The sequence below is a fragment of the Fukomys damarensis genome, unplaced genomic scaffold (genome assembly GCF_012274545.1).
Source record: "Fukomys damarensis isolate Sample0158 unplaced genomic scaffold, DMR_v1.0_HiC HiC_scaffold_37, whole genome shotgun sequence".
Lineage (NCBI taxonomy): Eukaryota > Metazoa > Chordata > Mammalia > Rodentia > Bathyergidae > Fukomys > Fukomys damarensis.
Genome location: NW_022900949.1, coordinates 9213488 through 9219699, shown reverse-complemented (window position 1 = coordinate 9219699; position 6212 = coordinate 9213488). Strand labels below are relative to the sequence as shown.

Below are 6212 nucleotides of genomic sequence, written 5' to 3'. Positions count from 1 at the left end.
GCTACATTCCCCGCCCTTTTAATTTTTTTTTTTTTTTTTTTTTTTTTTTAATTTTGAGAGTCCCACTAAGTTGCTGAATTGCCTAGGCTGGGCTGGAACTTGCTGCCCTCCTGCCTTAGCCTCCCAGAGTGCCGGGCTTACAGGCGGCTCGCATTTGGTACTGGGATCCAATTTGGCAGCGGCAGGAACCACTAGGCATTGAAATTCCTATCCCATTCTGTCTGTGGGACGTCACCCGCCCCTCCCCTGAGAACTGCTAGGACCGTGGAGGCCACGCCCCCAACAACCTAAACCCCTCTCGCCGGGCCCCGCCTCTTAAAGGTGCCACGGCCTCCCGACCTCGCCACACTGAGGTCCACACTTCCGGCCCATGAACCTTGGGGGCCACAGCCCGTGCAACCCCTGCAGGATAGGAGAAGGAAGGGCATCCCCAGCACAGGGAATGGTGCTGCAGAAGAGATGAAGAGACCCAAATCTGCCCTTCTCCCTTCTCTGGGCCTCCTGCAGTGCCCCCCAAAGCCGCTGAACTGGGGGGTGGCCCACAAGGCCTCTGTGTTCTGAGGGCTAAGGGTTGCGGCTGCGTGAGAAGCCGCCCACCTCTGGGGTCACTGTGCAGCCGCCAAGAGTCAGGAGTTGGTGCAGGAGGACGGCACCATCCTGCCTCGGAGCCGGCCGAGGACTCAGGAGGGTGTGATGCTGGCAGGGCCGGGTGTCTCTGGCCACCCCACCGTGGCTGTCGGCAGGTGGCCTCGGGTCCACCTGGCCTCTTAGGTCTGGGCCTGGGACCCAACGGCGAAGGGAGGAAGCCACTGCACTCTCGCCCAGCCTTAGGGTGACACACTTGTCACCTCCACCGCAGGGGTGCCTGGGTCGCTGGGGAGAAGGCAGGGCCGGAGGAGCGAGCCAGGCCGGTGTCAGACCCGCCCTGTGTCAGGCAGCCGGCAGCCACCCCAGAGCTGCGCTGGTCATCGGTCTCCTGTGGTGCCCTCGATGCTAAGCCTGCGAGACCTTCCTTCCCGCGCGTCCGTCCGCATCCCTCCTCTCACCCAGCCATCCACCCCTCCACGCCGCAGAGTTCCGCCGGTCCCTGCCATTTCCAGCGCTGTGGTGTGTCCATCGCTGTCCCTGGCTGGTCACCTCCTGAGTGATCTCCCTCGCTGTCCTCCCGTCACCCAGGCTCAGCAGGGCCCTAGGTGGCTGTGTCCCCCAGAAGCAGTCTCTGCCTGGTCTTTGGCACCGGCCCCCGCAGCCAGTGGCCCCCGCATCCAGCTCTCCGGAGCCTCTTGTCCACTTTAGAAGCGGCCCTGCCTCTGTGACCCCTGACCTCACAGAATTCCGAGCCCCCCACCCCCAGCCAGGGCACCGGCCCCTGAGGCTCTGTGCAGACACAGCCACCCCAGCTGCCCTGAGATGGCATCAGCGAGGCAACTTTGGATGGTGAGGGCCACATGGAGACAAAAAATAGGGTGGTTATCTCAGCGAGGACTTGGGAAGGAGTTCATTTTAGATGGGTGGCTGGGGAGGCCCCTTCTTGAGGGCAACCTGAAAGGGGAGGAAGGGAGCTCTGCACTTTCTGTGGAAAGGATGATGTGGCTGAGGGAACAGCCGTGCAAAGGCCCCGAGGCAGGATGGTGCCCGCTGCATCTGAGGATCACAAAAGTCAGGGAAGTGGCCGCAGCAGGACACCTGTGTGGGCAACTTGGATCTATTCCCAGGATGACTCTGGAGTCACAGGAGGGTGACATTCGGAGAAACAATCTTTCTTTCTCTTTCTCCTTTTCCCCTCCCCTTCCCTTCCCTCCTTCCTTCCTTCCTTCGTTCTTTCTGTTTTGAATCCTGGGCCTCCACAGTGAGCTCCAGCCCAGTTCACTTTTTATTTTGAGGTAGTCTCGCTAAGTTCCTTAGTCACCCAGGCTGGGCTCCAGTTTGTGATCCTCCTGCCTCAGCCTCCAGAGTAGCTGGAATGATGGGAGTGTGCCACCATGCCCGGCTCTGTCCCCTGCCCTCTTGGCCCTATAAGAATCTGCATCATTCCGGTCACCGTTCCCTTCTTTCAGGGCCGCTCCACAAACCTCCCGCCCCTCAGTGACTGAGTTCTCCCCACAGCCAGGATCTCACCCCAAGATCCTCCCTCTGCAAGACACTTTTCCCTAAAAAGGTCACACAGGTGCTCTGGCACAGGACATGGACAGACGTTGGGCAGCCAGGGACAGACATGGTGGCTACAGGTGTCTTCGGGGACAGAAAACAGGATGATTTCTGGCGAGAGGAGAGGCTGAGTTTGCAGCCACAAAGACAAGGACGGAGGCGGGGCTGGGTGGCGTGGGACCAAGCTCAGGGAGGGGACACCTGCCATGTCTGGGGACGTGTGTGGCCTTCATGACTCAGCGAGCTCCCACGCCTGGGGGTGGCAGAGGCCTGGACCCGGCTCAGCAGCCTCGAGAACACCTTGGCCCTAAATGCTGCAGTGTGACCATGCTGCCACACGACCCAGCTTAGAAGAAGGAGCAGAGAATGTTCTAAACAGTGCTATCTAACAGGCATACAATGCCAGCAGCAGGGCATGGTGGCGCTCACCTGTCATCCCAGCCCTCTGGGAGGCTGAGGCAGGAGGATCGCAAATTTGAGCCTCACCTGGGCAATTTAGCAACTTTGTGACATAGCAAGAACCTGACTAGAAATAAAACATAAAGAAGGGCTGGGGGTAGAGCTGAGTGTGAAGACCTTGGGTTCTATCCCCGTTCCACAAATAAATGAAATAATAAAATAAAATGTTCCACAATGAGAGTCAGTAAATTTTTTCCCCCTGGTGGTAAACATTTTCGGGTTTGCAGGCCATACAAGGCCCTGTGGCAGCTGCTGAAAGCATAAAAGCATCGTGGACAACTTGTACATGAGTGCACGCAGCTGCCTGCCAATAAAACTTTATTTACAAAAACAAGAGGCTGGGCCGGGGATTTAGCTCAGTGATTCCACTGCCTGCCTTGCAAGGGTAAGGACCTGAGTTCGATCCCCGGCACCAAAAGAACAAAACCAAACCAAAAAGAGGCGGTCCAGAAAGAGCCTTTGAATTGCTGCAAGTGTACCTCCGAAGCTGAATTATTGTGATGTTATTTAATTTGAAGAAATTGATATTTACACTTAAACCATCACCCCCGATTGAAGGCTGCAGGATTAGGCAGTATAGATCTGAGTGTTCCAGAACAGGCATCAGATACTGTGTTGGACAGCACCGATCTAGGATGTTGGATAGCCCAGCTCTAGAATCTAGATTGTCAAAGCAGCACACGAGATTAGCCTAATGGGTCTCCAGGTAGCTCTGAGCCTAAACAGCCATATGTAGCTTAATGTTTCAGTCAGTGACCAACCACATATATCCCTGTGGTACCCTAAGATCTCATTATGTAGCCTGTTTGGTTTTGTTTCCTTTCAGTACAGGGGTTCGAACTCAGGACCTTGTACTTGTAAGGCAGCTAAATCCCAGGCCTAAGTCTTTCTGTTTTTTTGTTTTTGTTTTTGTTTTTGTATCAGGGATCAAACTTATGCTTTCGAGGCAGGCAGCAGAAACACTGAGCTAAATCCCCGGCCCAAGTCTTTCTGTTCCTGAGATAGCGTCTCACTATGTAGCCCAGGTTGGCCTCAAACTCATAGTGATCCTTCTGAATGCTGGGATTACAGGTGTGCACCACCATACATCATCTTTTTGACCTGCTTTTTGGTTTTGCTCACTAGGATGTAGCTGAGACCCATCCTTAGCTGGGAAAGCAGTGGTGTGCTTTTTCATCGCTGCGTAGTACTCCATCGTGCAAATGTGCGCTTTATTTAACCTGTGGGTGAGGGATGTTTGAGCTTTTTCCAGCATTTGCTGCCACAAACACAGATAGTGTAATGTGGTTTTGATGGATAAGGGTTGAATTTCTGCCTCGCACAATCAGGAGTTCAGGTCTAAGAAAATATAGCGTGTGTAGCTGACATTCTTCTCATGAACTAAAGATGGGGGTGGTATTGGGAGCAGAAATACCCTGGGAATGGGAGGCTGGAGGATGCTGAGGCAGCTGTCTGGTCCAGTGCATCTGCTCCCACAGGAGTTTTTCCGTGGGCCCATCCCACAGAGCTGCACGGAGGGGTCCCCTCGCTATATCATGCGCTGTGCATGGCCAGCAGCACAGGGAGTGGAGGGAGGCATCCAGGAGGGATCGCCCCCCATCTCCACCTCTCTCCCAGAGCAGTGGGGGGGCAGGAGGGATGGGTACTTCTTTCTAATTGACCACCGTGAGGGCCAGGCATGGGGGCGCACATCTGCGATCCCAGCACATAAGAGGCTGAGGCAGGAGGATCTCTGTGAGTTCCAGGCTAGCCTGGGCTACATGGTGAGTTCATGGCCAGACTGAATAAGTGAGACCCTGGCTCAAACAAAACAAAACAACAACAACAAAAACCCCACGAGGGTCTGTGCACCTGGGCTGTCCCTAGCTCTGTGGATCTCCCCAACCTCCGTACCCCCCCCCATAGCCGCTGTCAGGAGTGAGGCAATGCTGTGTATAATGTGGTTTTGATGGATAAGGGTTGAATTTCTGCCTCGCACAATCAGGAGTTCAGGTCCAAGAAAATATAGCGTGTGTAGCTGACATTCTTCTCATGAACTAAAGATGGGGGTGGTATTGGGAGCAGAAATACCCTGGGAATGGGAGGCTGGAGGATGCTGAGGCAGCTGTCTGGTCCAGTGCATCTGCTCCCACAGGAGTTTTTCCGTGGGCCCATCCCACAGAGCTGCACGGAGGGGTCCCCTCGCTATATCATGCGCTGTGCATGGCCAGCAGCACAGGGAGTGGAGGGAGGCATCCAGGAGGGATCGCCCCCCATCTCCACCTCTCTCCCAGAGCAGTGGGGGGGCAGGAGGGATGGGTACTTCTTTCTAATTGACCACCGTGAGGGCCAGGCATGGGGGCGCACATCTGCGATCCCAGCACATAAGAGGCTGAGGCAGGAGGATCTCTGTGAGTTCCAGGCTAGCCTGGGCTACATGGTGAGTTCATGGCCAGACTGAATAAGTGAGACCCTGGCTCAAACAAAACAAAACAACAACAACAAAAACCCCACGAGGGTCTGTGCACCTGGGCTGTCCCTAGCTCTGTGGATCTCCCCAACCTCCGTACCCCCCCCCCATAGCCGCTGTCAGGAGTGAGGCAATGCCTCTCCTTGCCAGTCCCCTCCAGGAGCTAAAGGCAGTGTCCGTGGCGGTCACAGTTTAACCAACGCGCCGCTCTGGAATAAGATCTCAGTTGAAGGGCCAGGGATTTAGCTCAGGAGCATCGTGCTTGCCCCGAAAGCACAAGGTCCTGAGTTCAAGTCCCAGTACCAAAAAACAGTTGAATACCGGTCTCCTGGAATAGAAGCCAGATCTGACCTCGGGACCCCAGAGTGCAGGCCAAGTCAGGACTCAGACACTGATAGACGCCACCAGGCCACTCACCCCAAGCAGGAGCCCGGGATTCCTGGGGGCCCCTGGAAAAAATGGCGGGGGCTGTGGCTCCAGCTCCTATCTCCAGGAGCCCAGCCGTCAGAGGATGCTGTTCCTCTCTTCCCCAAGGTCTTGGGAAGAAACCGCAGGGCATCCAAGGAGGTCCCTCCCAGGAAGCACCCCAGGCCCACTCCCTGGCTGCACAGCTTGGTCCTCTCCGGTGCTCCGCACTCTTGGCCCAGGACAATGGGGCAGGGGCAGCGTTGCTTATTCAGGAGCCTGGAAATCACAGGTCTTTCTTGTCTCATTTCATTTCCCTTTCATTTGTGCCAGTTCTTGTCTCCAGCCCCTACCTCCAAACTCCTATGCCTACTTCAAAACCCACTGCAGGTTTTCCTTGTTCAGTGGTTCTTCCCCGTCCTCTGCACCAACCCCTGGCCCCCGCCTGGGAGCGTCGGTGTCCGGACTCGGTCTCCTCTCTCTGACACTGTGTCGGGTCCTCAAAGTGCTCAACGTGGGGGCACCCAGAGCGGATGTTGAGCTGACGGAAAGAGGAAGGGAGGAGAGGGGCAGGGAAGGGATGCGGGGATGAGGGAGCCAGGGAAGGTGGAGGAGGGAGGAGGGCACTCGGCAGAGACCTCTGTGGGACAGATGGAGAGAGGGAGCCGGAAAGAGGTGGGCAGGGCCAGATGGGCGGGCGAGGGCGACAGGAGGTGGGGTGTGGGGAGACCCAGCTCCCGCCCGGCGCCTC

General features: G+C 56.2%; 1 protein-coding gene across 10 annotated transcripts in view; it reads left to right on the top strand.

Moving 5' to 3' along the window:
* The window catches only part of Celf5 (CUGBP Elav-like family member 5), a 25796-nt gene that overhangs the window by 1379 nt on the left and 18205 nt on the right, over positions 1 to 6212 (top strand). The window contains exon 1 of one of the 10 annotated variants that reach the window (XM_010634850.3): positions 6115 to 6136. The exons of 8 other annotated variants lie outside the window; for them this stretch is intronic. The gene's annotated coding sequence lies outside the window, so the exon portion shown is untranslated. Of the gene's footprint in view, positions 1 to 6114; positions 6137 to 6212 lie in introns of those variants that run through there. One more of the 10 variants, XM_033759429.1, reaches the window with a different exon arrangement.